The sequence below is a fragment of the Lissotriton helveticus genome, chromosome 6, assembly GCF_964261635.1.
Source record: "Lissotriton helveticus chromosome 6, aLisHel1.1, whole genome shotgun sequence".
NCBI classification, from domain to species: domain Eukaryota; kingdom Metazoa; phylum Chordata; class Amphibia; order Caudata; family Salamandridae; genus Lissotriton; species Lissotriton helveticus.
The window spans coordinates 2,071,186,753-2,071,204,457 of record NC_136067.1 but is presented as its reverse complement, the minus strand read 5'-3'; the positions used below and the strand labels follow the sequence as shown (position 1 = coordinate 2,071,204,457).

Genomic DNA, 17,705 nt, shown 5'->3' with positions numbered 1-17,705 from the left:
GTCTGGAATAATAATTCTTCTTGGGTGTTCCTCAGGCTTGAATTTAGGCAGCACACGAGTGTTGTTAATGTCCCAGGAGAGATGTACTGGAAAGTGGTCTGACCAGGTGATAGGGAGGGGTGGGTCGATTGAAATGTTAAAGTTAGAGTATACCAAATCCAGGCAGTGACCCCCTACATTAATGAGGGACTCCAGTTAAGTGCTGCGGCTGGAAAAGGTAAAAGTGTCCATGGCAAACCAAATGTGGATACTTGAAGAGTAGTACCTGAAAGCAGAGGGGACAGATTCTATGTCACTCAGGAGTGACCAAGAGGCTGGCAGGCGAATGCCCATCTATGTAGGGTACTTTAGTAGGGAAGATGATGAGCTTGACAATGCAGCTGTGTGGCCAAGACAATGATGTCAAAATCCAGGAGCCATCCACAAGCGGTCCCATATACGATGTCGTGTCTAGAAGGGTCGGTGTCCACCGGGAGCACCAACATGCCTTGGCAGATGCAAACGACGTGCAGAATCAAGATGGAGCAAAGTGGTGACCAGCAAAGTCCTGGGGACTCACCAAAAGCAGGAGAATCAGGGCAGGCCCTGAGACATCAGGGGAGCCCAAGAAATCAAGAGATGACCCTCAAGAGAACCCACAGGCCGAAGGCACTGGAGTCGCGGGAGGACCTTGAGCAGCTCAACAAAGGAAGCAGGCCACGGTGCCCACGAAGTGATGTGGCTGAAGATCTTGGTGGAAGATGTTGCCAGGGGTTGGGGCTACTTGGAGCCCTATGCACTTGTTGAAAAGTTGCAAACAAGCACTTGCACTTGCAAATAAACACAGTGCACAGGGTTTCAGTTATTGCAGCCCCCACGAGAGATACTGGCCTCAAACTTGGTGAGAGGATAATGCAGGCCTCAAGGGTTGTAGAGAACCATGACCTGTGTTGACCACCCCTTTAAAGTCTGCAGGAGCTTGAGATCAACAGACCAGTCACCAGTGTTGCGGTACCTGCAAATGCAGGGAAGTTACTCCTTAACTTCAATGGAGATTCCTTCATGTGTCTTTGATCCTCCACATTCTTGGAGGGACTCTGTATGAAGCACAGCCAAGGATGTTGCAGTAGACGAGCAGAGGGATGAAGTCAGACCCTTACAAAGTCCAGTAAAGGCCAGAGTGACCAGACGGTAGAAGTGAAGTGGTATTGGATACAAATCTTGTCCCACAACAAATCTAGGAACCTACACTCATGTAAGCCCTTAAGTGCTCTAGGGAAAGGGTTGGAATGATTCAGGGGACCCTCCCAGGGGAGGGTCTGGACAGGGGAGAGGTTACTCCCATGTCCTTTGTCCAGTTTTGTGCCATAGTGGCAGCCAATGGCTCCCAAGACTGGTTTGAACTAGACTACGCAGAGGGGACAACAAATGTGCCCCTCATGCAGACTTTTTGGTGCTGGCAAGCACCCCCACCCAGTCCTAATACTCAGAAACCTGTCAGGGGGTGGTCACACCTCCCTGTGCCAGGATACCTGTTGTTCTGTCTTCCTCTGCTCGAGCTTGGCTCAGCAGCAGGAGGGTAGAAATGTGCCTCTGGTTGGCAGCAACCATTTTGTGCTGTCAGGGTCTGGAAGACTAGTACCGGGACCTTCCTGCACATAAACAATAATCTACGCGATGCCCGCACCCAGGCACCATGGCGCATGGGTGTCTGTGTCATTGCTGGTAGATTTTTTTTAGCACGTTCTCAAGGGAAACACAGGGGTGCACGGTATTCTTGTGAATACGGCGCATCCCTGTGATTTTTAAATTGCTTGGAACTGCTAAATTGCTTGCCGCACTGCGTCATTTCTTTGCAAACATGCCCCTGTGAGTTTTTCACTACCAGGACATGTAAAACTTAAAAGGATATGTAAATTATTCTAAATACATTAGAACCTGCCCTATGGGCTGTTGAGGGCCTACCCAAGAAGTGACATACATATTCAAAACTGAGCTTTATGACAAAATGATTTTTTTGCCAAGTCCAATTGGCAGTTTAAAACTGCACACAAGCTGCAATGGCAGGCCGGAGACGTTTTAGATGGCTACTTAAGTGTGTCGCACTATAAGTGCTGCAGTCCCACTGGTAGCATTTAATTTAATTGGCCCTGGAAATATAGTATACCACTTTATTAGAGACTTTTAAATTAGATATACCAATCTGGTGTAAGCCACATTTAGAGAGCGAAAGATCAAATAGTTTGGGATGATGAAAGCGTGGAAGCAGTTGTAAAATTGAGAAATTGTCCATACGAGGTCCCTGCTCTAGGTATGCCTGATTATACGAAATATTTTGAACTACACTGTTGTGAAAGAGAAGGTTGTGCACTTCAGTCCTAAACCAGAGACATGGATTAGGTTGACGTCCAGTTGCATACTGCTCTGCTACTTTGGATCCTATGGCTTCAGCATTATCTGCCTGCTTAAAAGCAGTAGCTACTACTTGTATGAGTCTGGAGCAAGTTGAGTCAATTGTGATTGGACATCCAGTGAAAGTCTATGTTCCACATTCAGTCGAGATTCTTTTAATCAGAACCAGAACTCGAACACAGCATCTTACCCCTAGTCGAATGACTAAGTTGAAAGAATAATTCTGGGAGCAGAAAATGTGACAGAAATTAGGTGTACAATGCTGAACCCAGCTACATTGTTGCCAGATTCACGGTGTGAAGAAGGGAAAGATGTAGTAGATTATGACTGCCTAGATGTGACTGAAATGTGTAGTAAGCCCCTCCAGATATACAGGAAGAGCCTCTGAAGGAGCCTGACCATGAACTATTTGTCGATGACTCTTGCTTAAGAATTGAAGGAGGAGGACTGAATACAACTTATGCTGTATGTAAAATATCTGGGGTCATTGAAGCATCCTGTTTACCGGGAGTCAAGTCTGCAGAAGCAACCGAATTGATAGTTTTAATAAAAGCATGCAAAATTGGGAATAATTGGAAAGCGACCGTATTTACTGATAGCCAATATGGTTACGGGGTTGTGCATGACTTTGGCCAGCTCTGGACGCAGAGGGGATTTCTGACTTCCTCAGGATCTCCTATAAGAAATGGAAAATTTGTGAAAGAACTATTGGAAACCATATAATTACCAAAAGAAATAGCAGCTGTCAAGTATGCTGCTCACCAGTCAGGAAATGACAGGAAGTGACCAGATTGTCAATACCGTGCGAGAAAAATGATGGCACTAAACAAGAAAATCGAAACATGTGAGATCAGCTGCCAACTTAAGTTATTCTAAGCGTGTTACACATGGGATGAGGTGAGACAGTTGCAGGATGAAGTAGAAGTAGGCGAAAAGGAAAAATGGATATAATTAGGGTGTGAAAGAAGGGCAAAAGATGACGTATGGGTATACCCTGATGGCTGAATGTTTCATGGAGACACTCTTATAGGCAGGGACGCTATGATCAGACTATTTAGACAAAATTGGTAAAACCCAAAGCTCAGGGTAGTCGCAGAGAGTCTTTGTCATGTTTAGTTTGTCAGCAGATAAATCCAGGCAGGAAGACAGTGGTCAGTTGGGGAAAAATCGGAAAGGCAGAAGGACCAATCACAAGACTACAACTTGATTATATAGAGTTACCACCATGCAGGGAATGAAGTACGTCCTTGTCATAGTGTGTTTGTTTTCACAATGGGTGGAAGCCTATCCCTCTAAGAGAAATGACACTATTACAGTGGCCAAACCATTATTGAGAGAGGTAATACCACGTTTTGGTTTTCCAGTAACTTTGGAATCAGATAGAGGACCTTTTTAATAATGAAGTAATTCAATGAATCTGTGAAGCATTCAAAATTGAACAGAAACTGCTCAGTGGCCTCTGGAGTGGTAGAACAAATAAATGGCACAATCAAGTTGAGACTGGCGAAAGTGTGTGCATCCACATCACTGAGTTGGCCAGATGCATTGCCCCATGTGTTGATGGGACTCAGGAGTATTCCTGACAGGAAAACAGCTTTGAGTCTACATGAGATTCTCATGGGAAGAGCAATGAGACAAGCATTTATACCAAGACATAAACTGCTAAATATATCTGATGATCTGGTATTGGACTATTGCAAAGGATTGGCTGACCTAGTGTGTTTTGTTTCTCACCAGGATGGAGAAGACGCAGTTGCCAGGTAGCCGCATCAGGCACCTGATTTGAATCCTGGAGACTGGGTGCTAGTGAAGAAGCACACCAGAAAATCGTGCCTAGAACCCAGGTGGGATGATCCACAGCAAGTCATACTGGTCACTACCACAGCAGTGAAGTGTGCTGGTTTGCCCAATTGGATACATGCCAGCCACACCAAAAGGCTTCCAGCTCCTGCTGAAGAGAGACCACAACTGACTGAATCAGTGGGGACTGTTGAAGGTTGTGAGTCAAAGAATCTAGAGTAATAGATTCTGAAGTGGCTAACAAAGAACAACCGAGCACAAGTCCGCAGGACTGGATCCCAGTGGTCAATATACCTGAGGTGTTTATTCAAACAAGAAGCAAAACAAGATTAGAAAGACAAGAAAATAGTGAGGACCAGATAGCTGTAGAAGAACAGGCTCAGGAAGAGGAGAACAAAGCTACTGGAGATTCTGAGCAGGACCAGAAAGGGAAAGAAGAACATAGTCAGGTAAGCAGATCAATCAATAGACCTGAGCAGGGACAGACAGGTATAGAAGAACACATTCAGGCAGCAGAAGAACCAATTGTAGTAAGACCTGAACCGGACCAGTTAGTAGATAAAGAACAAGTTCGGGTGGGAGACGGACAGTTTGAGAAAAGACGCGAACAGGTACAGGTAGAAGAAGAAAAAGGAGTTCAGGCAGATGAAACCACAAAAACAAGACCTGAACAAGGACAGATAGAGACTGACTCTAAATAAAGCAAAAATCAGATTGTGACACAACATAACAAAAATAAACAAGTTCTCGAAAGAGACAAAGAAGGTGAAAGTGCAGTACAAATTAAAAGGATCAGAAAAGGTGATAACTGGCCAGGTGGAGTCAAAAGACTTAAATATCATTTAAGAAAAACGAGACAAAACCCAGAACAAGTGAATGAGGTTACTTGTCAGTCTGAGCAGTCAATTATGAAAAACATTCGAAGAAGCCAAAGACTGAGAATACTGAATAATAAGTTCAAGGGTCCTGAGTGGACCTACGTAATATTTGATGAATTTGAAAATTTAGATTTGAATGAAGAAACAGACAAAGAAGTAAATGCAGAAAAGATTGATGAAGAAAAAGTGAGGCCGCCTTAAAGTAAAAAAGAATTGAATTTGTAAATAAAAGAAAAGAAAGAAGAGGAATCTTCTTAGACAAAAATGGCTGAGGACAGAGTTGCTGAATTGTATAAAGAAGTTCTCTAGAATTTGTTTATGTAGCATTCTATTAGTACTCATAGTATGTCCATTTCTAACAATAGAAGTTCCTTATCCCATGATATTAGACAAGTAGAATGACACAAACACTAATAAAAAGACATCTAACATGAAAGGAGAGTATAATTAGAAGCGGCAGATGAGATAGATTTACATCACACAGTAACAGATAACGACACATCTTTAAATGTATTCACAAAGTTGTTGTTCCAATATGTAGACACTATGGAGATTAGTGATTGTTATGTTTGTATGAAAATACCAGCTTCAGTAGCAGAGGAAGTCACATATCATCATGTACCATTAATTTATGCTATTTCCTGGAGCATATTGACAAGTTTATTTTATAGAACCGGAAAACTTCAGTATTATTATCCAAACTTAGATGTAATATTTTCAGAAATTACTATTCAATAGAATATGAATCCAGGCCTTAGTAGTCCAGATGCTGAATTTTTCTTAGCCATGAAGTCAATGGATATAGCAAAGGCACACAAAAATAACCCAACATGCTCATTACGTGCGGAAGAGAATGTGTTTTTGAATTTAGTTGAAGAAAGGAGACAGGATTTCCTAAGAAAGGCTGCAGAACAGAAAACCTATATACCACTATGGGCTGAGAAAGAGGTAATTTATACAGCTGGCAGAACTCATGCTGCGATGTCCCTAGACTTTGTAAAGACAGGGAAAACCTGCCCCCATGGATTAAAAACAGACTATAACAATGTATTTATTGGTTTCAACGAATGTGAACATAACTTCCTGATTCTGGGAGGTTGGAAACTAAAACGGGGAACAGATCCAGTATTTCCTGGTGTTTACTACATGTGTGGGAATAATGCTTATTACAAGCTGCCTGCACGGTGGTACGGGAGTTGCTACTTCGGAATAGTATTTCCAAAGATATATCTTGTAAAAAGAATCACTGGAAGCAATGAAAACACTTATGAACTAACACGAAGAAGGAGAGATAGTTTTTCAGAAATAATAGGTGACATATTTGGTGCATTGATACCTTCAGTGAGAATCATTCTTAATTCACAAACAATCTGTCAATTGTCAACAGTAGTTGATCTTCTTGATTAATACAGAAGTAGTTGCAATTAGGTCAATGGTTTTACAAAATTGACTTGTACTTATATTATTGGCAAAATAAGGCAGACGGTAAAATGTTGAAAGTACAAAATTGTTGCACTTACATACCGGATAAAAGCACAGAAATCAGAGGGTATATAAAGATTATTACAAAACGTCAAGAAGAATTGCAACCACTGGAGGTTGATAGTATAATGGAGAAAATAACAAAAAAGTATTTCTTTAATAGGGACTTGGTTTACTACTGTGGGAAAAGGTCTCATAGGTCAAATATTCCTCGCATTAATTGGTATAGCAATAATAGTCTTATCAATAATAATATGGTGCAAATGTTGTAGAAAATTAAAGATATATGAAGTAAAAGGAAAAGTAAAGAAGAGAAAATATGAAGAGATTCAGCTAGAATAAATGAACGGAGAACTATATAAAAGAATGAAATGTTTGAAAAACAAGGATAAGGACAAGAATGAAAAGAGTGGAAAGGGAATTGAGATGTGCTAAAGTTGGCATCTGATTGGGATGGGTAATTTTTGTGATGACTCAAAAATGCCATCAGAGAGGGGATTGATGGAGCAAGGACTCGTGGAAAAGAGACCTGCTCGGAAGCAATCCTCTCATGTAACATTGTTTTAACTATGTATTGTGTAAATTAATACGCACCACATTTGACATAAAAGACAGAGAAGCTTGCCTACGTGTCTTACTAATAAGTAACTTGAGCGAAATTCTAAAATGGCCTCTTATGGGGAATATGTATTGCGCATACGTCCACGGCATCTACGCAGTATGACGAGGTGTCGCTTGGAGGGAATTTCTGGTGCATGAGCAGACGCTATTAAAATGGCTCCTTTGAAGCTCACATGCTTTGCATCTGCTTTGCCGAAACTAAACTAAGCTATTTACTAACTAACGTGGGAGGAGTAATAATGATTAAAGGGGAATAGTGTAGAGATAGGTGGTACACAGCGAAACCATTTATTTTTTAAATTAATATTTGTCTTTCTGACTTTTCTATTAGTAGACATTTGGGCCTTTCATATGAATCCAGAGTCTATTAACCAACTGACCTCAGCGCATGCCCGATGAGACTGGGAAGGAAGAGTGACGCAACTCTTGAATACAGTCCAAGGACACAGGAGATACATACCCTGAGAATCAGCATCATAGCCCTCTGAATGAAAAGAAAATATCATAACATATACTTCTGTTTCCAATAAAGATGTGAATATGGGTGGGAATAATGATTTGTGAATAAAGATTAAGGGGTGGGATCTTTGAACAATGGACTGATAGACTAAGCTGAAAATAAAGTATGGTTTGAGGATCTACCCCCTGCAGGTGGGACACGTCCCCAGAACCCCCGGTCGAGAGTGTAGATCTGTGAGAGCCAGGCTAGTTGCAAAGCTTCTGTTGTTGGTCCTACGGACCCCTGTTGTTGGGCTGCAATCCAGGAACCCCCAGTCTCGACGACGGCATATTTGAAAAAGATAAACAAAATGTCAAAAAAGTAATACCGCAGAAAATAACACCTCTGAAATCAGTAACCATCAGAATTCACTTCGCACGTGCAACAGTCTCCTGACTCCATCACCCGACAGGAACCGCAATTAATATTCTTAAAGGGATGTCCAATCTGGAAACTGAGCTCATACCCTAAAGATATTACTTACCCAAACCGGTACTTGCAGTACCCTAATCATAGAAAATTGCACTTTGCCCTCCATTTGTAATTCTATAAATATTTATGTTTTTTTGCTCACACTGTTCTTGGCCCTGAGGAAGGTGACATTCACCGAAACGTACGTCGGCCTAACATCTACTTGTTGTGGATACTTTCTGGTCAACTCCACCAACACCATCAGAACTTTATCATCTGGTTCTTTGAGTTCCCAACTTAACACACCTTAGAGCTGTCACTTATGTTTGTTCTATGTTGTGCTTCAGTTAGTATTTGAGTATGTGTTGATAGGTTGTTTTTCTTACAAATAGGAATGGTATGATTGATTTACAAGTATGCAAGTATGAGTGGTAAAAATAGCTACTATTAGAGGGCACACTTTCAGCTTCAGAATCTCATCGTTTTTTGTGGAGAAAAAATATGTATATAAAAGTGATGTATTTCTGACTGACGATAAAATGTTAAGTTGTACAGATGCATGTAAGTTCTTTTAATGAAATATTTTTCTAAAAAAATAATAAACATATATGTTTTCATAATATTGTGAAACTTTCCTCTTTGGCATCCGCTTCTAATATTTTAAGATTTATTCAATGCTAAAAGAAATATAGGTCCATATTTGAGGTTGTATACTTCTCTGCTTGGTTTGAGGATCTACCCCCGCCCTTTCCTGTCCAATCAGAGTTAGTATTTTCACGATATTGAAACATTAATGGGTGGTACATGAACAGAGAAGGGTATAATTGAGGTAGTCTTAGTTAGTTAGTGAGACGGAGATTTGCTGAATGCTGCAGAGCACGGGATGCTGTTGGAGTGATTGCAGAACTATCAACTTTAACAAATTAATTCAGAAGAAGATCGCCAAAGATTCTCGAGGAGGAAGAGAGTGTCGGAGAGGAGTGCTACGCAAGCGTCATTGCTAGAGAGGTCATCTATCCTGTCCTGATTTCTGTCCTAAAGCCTTTATCGCCGGATCTTTCCTGGGGCACCCTTCCTAACTCCTTGGCCACGGGGTTGGTTTTGACACCAACCTGGGTAAATATATCTTAGTGAATGAGCAGATGTACTTTTCTCGCTATCCTCTCCTTTCTGAGCATGTCATTGCAAAAGATAATATATGTGTCTTGTGATTGATTAATTAAATCTTCCTTCCTATGAGTAATAGAGGCTGTACTGTACTTTGTTAGTGGTTCACATAAAATTAATTTAGATAAAGATTAAAAACTTTCCCTAGTCTGTGGTCATTTCAATATATATGAGAAGATTATTTTATGTCATTTCACCATCAACTAGTTCAACTAATGGTCCATCGACCAGAGGAAAGAACTTTTTGATCAGTGAAAGATTAGTTGAGAATAAGAGGTAACTAATCTAGAAATTTCAGTAAACAGACATAAATAAACTTAGACTCCAGCGGTTGTTACCAGGCTGTGTGAGTAAGTGTGTTTATGGGCCCAGGTGAGAATATGGTATTGGAGTACCTGTTGCTGATTCCCCGCTGGATTGTTGCAAGGATTTCTGCTCATAAACAGAACTGAGCACTGAGATCTAGGACATTAGTGAACTGTGGTGTACCAGAAACTCACCTCAGTACCTAGAAAACCCCAACCAGCTAACATCAGTGTCAAATTAGCTCTTCGTCCTATAGCAAAGTAACCAATGATTAGACAACCTAGAACATGCGACTTAGGACCATCTAAGGAATGGTGGGAAGTGAGAACCTTCTTTTGTTATACTCTCATACTAGTCCACAACAGGAGTAAATAAGCATTGGCATAGCCAATAGGTCTCGTTTTTGGGACCTTATAAGTATTTAGTTATACATCACAATATCCTTGGTGCAACAACATCAACTGTTGCATAGCTAAACACTTATAAGGTCCCAAAGGCGAGACCTATTGGCTATGCCAATGCTTGTTTAATTTTGAAGTGCTATCATCATTTTTACGTGATTTGTTTTATAAATTGCATAGCAATCGTTTTTATGGCCGGGCTCGTGCACAGGCTCTCAGAGCCATGTCGCCTCTAGCTGGGCTGCTCTGTTCATCTGTTGGCTAGCCCTGCCTCCGGTAGCCACGCCCCTGTCTTCTAGTCTTTTCGCACTTTTTCCCTACATTGGGGAGAGGATGTGGCGTAACGTCCAGAGCTGCTGTCACTGAAGCTGGGGAATCGCGTTCAGTGTTCGCTTCAGCCCAACATCCTGTGATCCTGGGCAAATTAGTCTGAAAATGAATGTGTCCGTCTGTAATTCAGCTGGGGTTCATGTAAAGCGCTCCGATACCTTTGGGTTGAGTTTGCGCTACATGAAACTGCAAAAGAAAATTCACCTCCCCCTCTGCACTCACATCTTTTCTACCCTCATCCCTTTAGACGCTTCCTCCATCTGCAAGTTATTTTGCAGTTTTAGATAGTGTGAATTGGACCCAGCGGCTTTGGGGCGCTTTGTATGAGCACCCGTTACATTAAACTAGGTCAGATTCACGGGGAGCTTAAATTATTTGTCTAGAATCACAGGTTATTGAGCCGAGGCCGGCACTCCAACTAGGTTTCCCAGCTGTGACCTTATTGCCACATTCTCTCATCATCTTCATTACTGGCTCTTCACACTGGACATGAGTAGACATGTCACACTCATCTCCTCAAGCAGTCTTTGCAGAGAGGCCAAAGAATGCATGGACACGGAGACTCTGAAATGCCTTGTAGCCGGCTTGTAATGTGAGAACATTGCTCTAAGAGGAGGAGGGTGGAGTGGGGAGGGCTGGGTGGGGGAAGGGGGGATGTGCAGGGAGACTGCTGAGTTTGAACCTCCATTTGTTTCACGAACCCCTGAATTCACCCGTACGCCTAGAGGGTATGCCATTCACGCTGTGTGCTACACACAATTGGAACGTTGCATGGAAAATAAAGATACACAATAAATATAGGAAAGACGATTATTGGGGAGTGGGGGGCTAATATACCCTCTGCTAAGATGAATATTGACACATTTATTAGGACACAGAAGTGCGCAGGGAGATTTCAGTCTCAAGGAATCCGTGGGTTCGCCTAACTGTGTGGACTGGATTACAGCGCCTTGAAACAGAAGAGCCTCGAGCCGCCCAGACTCCAAGGGAACTGTACGTGGAAACTGGGCTTGTGACGTCGATTTAGTTTGCCTTGCGGTTTCTTACACGTATTATTCAGAAAAGTATCGTAATGTGAGTTTTAGCTTGTGGAGAAGTCCTTCCCATTTTTGCAACAACACCCCCTCCCCCCAAACCCGATTTCGAAAGCTTGAAGTATCGCGGGCTCTTTACAATGTGAGATACGAGGCACTGTTGTAAAAGAGCAGGCGCTAGGCAAAACAAGCACGGCAGGTCTGTCGGCAGCAGGAGGATAGGCGTGCGTGCCTCGCACGGCAGACATTGGCTGCGCCACCCGGCAGTGAAAGTGGCAGGCTGGCAGCAGGTGGAGGGGGCATGGGCGATTTCCTTTTGGGAGCGTGCGACCATATGGCGCCGCGCGCTCCCGAAAGGAAATCATCAAGATGTGCACGTGCTGCATTGCAAGCAATTCAACGCGTACACTTTTTTGCTGTAAAAGCTCTGCCCATGGCATTAGGTCCCCTCGTATGCAACGCATGTGCGGTGCGTAGGACGAGGCCTAAAAAGAGACACGGTAAGGTTAAAATATTTATTTTGACGGCGTGATCTCATGCGCAGTATTTTAGTCAACATAAGCAGACATATGATTAAGAATAATATGGTCAGCATGGTTACAATTCCATAAAATACAAAAGGAGGAATCATATTATAATGATAGTGCAAACAGGTTATATAGTGCTTAGTTTTAACACCCTCCCTATATAGGAACTATAAGCCAGATTCATCAAGCTGAAAACGGCTCGCAAAGGGCCAGATTCTGAGAATCTGGCCCTTTGCGAGCGCTTTTTTGCATTTGGGATTCATCATCCCAAATGCAAAATTCGCAAATTCTGAAATCGCTAAATTGCGAAGAATTGCATTTAAGGAATCTCTATTTGAGATTCCTTAAATGCAATTCATGAACCATTTTAGAATTGCGAAATCGTAATTTTTGGCCGCTATTTACCGCGAAGTCTGACTTCGTGGTAAATAGCGAAAACTTAGAAAAATGCACTTTATTACATTTTTCTAAGTTGGATGTTACAAAGGACATGTGTGTGTGCAGCACCAGTGTAAATCACCAAATCGTTTCCTTATTTGCGATTCGCTAATTGCAAATCGCAAATAAGGATTGACTCCCCATAAGAATGAATGGGGAGTTATTCCTTATTTGCGATTAGCAATTAGCGAATCGCAAACAAGGAAGATGTAGAAATCGCTATAAATTCTGCGATTTCTACATGCATCCCGTTTTGCGAGTCTTTAATAGCGATTCCTTAATAATCGCTATTAAGGACTCGCAAAAGAGGAGCATGATGAGTCTGGGGGTATGTATTATAAACTAAAGAAGGTCCCTTGGGCTTGTTTTGGGGACCCCATTACCTTTCCGCTCAGAAAGTGTAAATTACATCTGGATCAGCAAGGCTCTCTGCATCTCTGGAATCTTCCAAGTGTGTGAAATGATGGCAAGTGTGCTATGATAAAGGCGCCAGAATCTTACTTGGCTCGCAGCAGTCAAAATGTTTTGTCTAGAATGTATTACATGGACATGTCGATAAACAGGCTCACATGTTATTATAACCTTGACGGCTCAGCGCTCACTGTGCAGGCTAGGAGCACGATGTGTGTCTAGAGATGTCGAAAAAGAAACCTTTTCTAATGTGTAGACCTTCGTGAAGGCTAACTTGCAAAAACAGCTATCCAGTGGTGTGTTCAAAAGCAGCAAAAGGTAACATTTAATAAGCCCTAAACCATACTACAGGATCACTACTGTACCTGTGCTCAAGGGGGCGCTACACTTGTTGATACAGCGCACCGGGCAGCACTTCTGGTTCCCTGGGCAGTTGCTGTCAGTTTTGCATCCGTAAGGTGGACCCCAGATGATTTCGCAGGGGGAATCCTTTTCAGGGCACACACCAGGCTTCTCTGTCAGTAAAATACATATACAACATCTCAAATGAGTCGATGATGCAAATTAATAATCACCATTAAAAACAAAATCACCAACTGTGAACTTCACTTGAGAGCTGCACGATGTCTTCACACATTGACTTTCAGTAGCAAAAGCATCCTATAAATTTCAGAATACCTTAGAGAACGAGAAGGACGTACTTGTTTCCTCCCCTGGTTGAAATTACTAACATAGTAATTGAAGAGATGTGTACATCACAACACGCACTCATCGCAGTCTCAGTTAGACACACCCCTGTGGCATGGTTAAACAGTACAATACAATATTGTATTCATGGAATGCCTTACATATTCACCACCTTTTTATTGCATACTTTTTGTCAACTCAACAATTCATTTCTCACTTCTTTTCAGTCCGAAGAGTTGACGATACTCCTCATTTTTCCATTGTCTCAAGTGATATTGCATGTTATAGAAATCTTTTCAATATAACATTAATCATTGTTCTCCCATCTCATCTAATCCTTCCCACCCCTCTCCTGATTGCAAAACTACTTATTTCATCACTTGTGGGTAGCTATGATGTTCTCCAGTTTAACGGAATCCGCTCTTCTGCTGATACGGCTCTTACAATCTCAACCTCAAAATACTTTGAATAGTAGCCAATGATAACAAGAAGACGATGTCCATCCAAAAGGGTCTCAAAAACTGCATGGGGTATTGCCCATGGATAAAGTGGGATTTATTCAGTAATGATGGGAACTGGCAAATGGGGAACACTAGGGGGCAGATTTATGATAACTGGCGCATCCCCAGGGATGCGCCAGTTATTTTGCGCCGCTGCTCCGCCACCCATGGTGCGCCGCATTTACAATGCGGCGCACCATGGGGCAAAAACGGTACAGATGCGTGACGCATCTGTGCCGTAAAGGTGGCGCATTGCTGGAGTTGCGTCGCAAGCGCGACGCAGCTCCAGCAAGGCTCGGGGGTGCCCCATCTTCACAATGCTGCGTCAAGACCTACGCCTGCTTCAAGCAGGCGCAGTGTTTTGACGCAGCATTGGCCTGAAAGTGACTGAGTGAAATCTTGTAGATTTCACTCAGCCACTTTTGCGAGGCGCACCTGCCCCGGAACGCCCACCCTGCGCCGGAACGCCCACAAGTGGCGCAGGGCTTTACAACGTGACGCATCTGCCTAGATGCGTCACGTTGTAAATGGGTCGTAGGGATGCGCCACGTTTACGCAGCAGTTGCGTGACGCAAACGTGGCGCATTCCCAACATAAATCTGCCCCTCGATGTTTGACAATGAAGGCAAAAGCCCCACTGTGTTCTCTACAATTTAGTCTAAGCTCGGAAACCAGACTTCTTTGCTCTTGCTTTTCACAATTCACTGGATCAGGGAATGTGGAGGTACATGCCTTACAAAAGACAGTCATAGGACAAAACAGATAGCTTATGTTTTACGTGGGACAAGTGAGTCTGCTGTGTGCTTCTGGCTTTCAGGTTTATAGGCCAGATACTGGAAGTCTCCAGTTCCCTTTTAGTTGCATGGATGGCAAACTGCAAACAATCATCTTGTTAGTGACTTGGAAATCTTTAATCAATATTGACATGTGAGACACTTGACTGACATATTCGTTCATTTCTGCAGCATCTTTCATCTCATGTATTGTTACTGGCCAAGGATGTCTCAACAAGTAGTCTATGGGGTTCTGAGTCCCAGTTGGTTGATTACAGAACTAGAATATTCTTGAAACACAAGAATCCATTTTGAGATGGTGGTTGAGAGAATAACCCACGGAACAGGGGAATTAGCGACTTGTAGTCTACGTTGACACTAAAAGAATGTCCATTAAGATACCGATGGAAGTGGTAACACCACTAGTGTATCACAATCTCCTCCTTTCAATAAAGGAATAACTGTGTTCAATCGGAGTTTAGACAGGTTGCACAGATGGCTGGTGGAAACGCTCCATAGAAGTGCCTCCCAGACCGCACTCCTTGAATTGCAGTTGACTGATAACCCTATATCTATGGATGGGTTAACATACTTGAGAGTTGTCTCACTTGATAGAGCATCCTCATCCTTTATGTTTTGGAATGCTGCTTGCTGAGTTCCACTCCAGGTCCTGATGCTGGTGACTTTGTTAGTTTCTGTCAGGAACCTTCCACAGAATGCTACCACACCAGGAAAGCTTCTAACCTCAGATGGGAGGGGGTGCTCGCTAACTTGATAGTTTGCACTTTCACCAGGTCATGGGCAACTCCATCTGCTGAACACTAGTAGACATATACATTGATGTTCTACTTTAGGACTTCACATTTCTTTTAGTTCAGTGTGAGCCCACATTAATTTAGTCTCTGAAAAACAAACATGAGATAAGTGTAATCTTCTTGTAGTGTTTTGGCACGTACCATAATGTCATCACTGACATTAATGTTGTATGTTAAGTCCAGTCAGTGATTCTCTAATTGTGTTCTGTATTAATGTGGCTGTGCTGGATTTGCTGAGGTGCAGTCTTTTGATACAGTAAAGACCACGGTGAGTAAGACCAATTATGATGTGTCTGGAACATTGATCCCCAAGGAGCTGGTGATAACCAGAATTTAAATTGACTTTAAGAAGCCAACGAGTCCCATTTACTATGAAAAGCAGGTCATGTGTTGCTGAAGTTGGACTGTGTCCCCTATTATTTGCAACATTTGGGAGGCACAGATCTACACCTTTGCACACTTCATCAAACTAGTGTGCCGATGTATAGATGTGTGATTTTTTTTGCAGCAATGATTTATGAAATCCCCAGGATCGGCCGATCAACAATGATGACAACTTTTCCAGGTTTCATATATTTAACCTCTACTTTGGGACTTAAGTAAAATGCTAGTTGTCACTGGTTCAGTGCCGTTGGTGGGAGGGTTTGGTAAATGGCTAGCCCTACAGTTTGGTCTTCTACTGGCCCTATGTCTTGGAATAGATTGTTGATTTCTGTTAATGGGTTGTTTAAATCATTTGCTTATCAGACTGCTGTTTGGCAGCTTATCAGGGTGCCTGATCCTTCTCGAGGGATGTACATTGTTTTTGCTACAAACTGGCCATTGTGAGTCAGTTTGGTTGTAAAGATGCCACAAAGGTAAAGCTATTTTGTTGCCGCAGGCATAGATCTTGAGTTTTGTAGGTTTTAGTGTGGTTAACGGTTTGAGGGAACTGAAGTAATCTTTTGTCATAACATTTACTGATGGGCCAGAATCAATTCAAGCGGTTATTATCTGCGTACCTATTTACGATTGTCTTCGGGCCTGAGGTCAACCGTGGTGCGTTCCTCATTCCATGGTGTGGACAACACTCACTGCTCCATCATCCTCTTGATTGTGACCCATGTCTTCAGTTCGCAGGTCGATGTTACATATGAGAAAGATGTTTACTGCTTTAGTTGAAGAAACTTTGGTGCAGTAGGACAAGCTGCAGACTTTTGTCTCATGCTGGACACTTCGTCCCTTGAGCGGGACATTCGATCAAATGGAGTAAAGTGATCCAACAATGCCTTACAAGTCTTCTACTTTTGATGCAGGAGTGGGTTTGGGCTTGTTGCAGTGTTGGTGATTTGGTTAACAGGTTTGCCCTTCACACTTTAATTGAGGGCTAACTTCATATATGGCAGCATGATGTGGGAAAATTCTAGAGCCTACAAAAGTTATGTTGGACAAAGGCTTGCCCGTTTTCGTAAGATCTAACTTAAGATTTTAATAAACTGCTTCCTGCTCTCTTCTGTCTTATTTGGTGAGGGCTCATGCTCACCAGTGCTTAGAGTAGTGCGTGCAATGGAATGATGGATTCAGCCAATCCCTGCTCAGCTTGAACCTGGAGGAATCTCTCATAATCCAGGTTGGGGAGTGTATCATTCTTCCTTGTGAACTGACACTGCTTCAACCATCACATGTGAGAGTTTGAAGATGCTTTCTCCAGGTAATAGCAACAGCATGGGCCTCTTTATATCCTCGGTGACATCACTGGCTGCAATTTATATTTCAAGGCAATCTACCCACTTGGGGGCCTGAGAGGAGGATGTGCCTAAGATTTCAAATATAACTGATGGCTGGGATAGCTTATATGTATGTTTTTTGCCCACGTCAGTGGCTTATTAGAAAACCAGGCTACAGAAATAGTGGCTTTTAGTGCACCAGAAGTATGAACCAGTGCACCTAAAGGATGAACCAGTGCACTCAAAGGATGAACTAGTGCACTCAAAGGATGAACCAGTGCAATCAAAGGATAGACGGAGGAACCAGTGCACTCGAAGGATGAACCAGTGCAATCGAAGGATGAACCAGTGGAATCAAAGGATAGAAGGATGAACCAGTGCAATCGAAGGATGAACCAGTGGAATCGAAGGATAGAAGGATGAACCAGTGCACTCGAAGGATGAAGCAGTGGAATCAAAGGATAGAAGGATGAACCAGTGCACTCGAAGGATGTACCAGTGCACTCGAAGGATGAACCAGTGCAGTCA

At 42.6% G+C, this 17,705-nt stretch overlaps 1 long non-coding RNA gene across 1 annotated transcript in view; it reads right to left on the bottom strand.

Annotated features, from left to right (window-relative positions):
* Positions 1 to 17,705, bottom strand: part of LOC144764013 (uncharacterized) — a 107,634-nt gene that overhangs the window by 53,424 nt on the left and 36,505 nt on the right. The window contains exon 2 of the long non-coding RNA XR_013596294.1: positions 13,062 to 13,211. This is a non-coding gene — a long non-coding RNA (uncharacterized LOC144764013). The remainder of the gene's footprint in view (positions 1 to 13,061; positions 13,212 to 17,705) is intronic.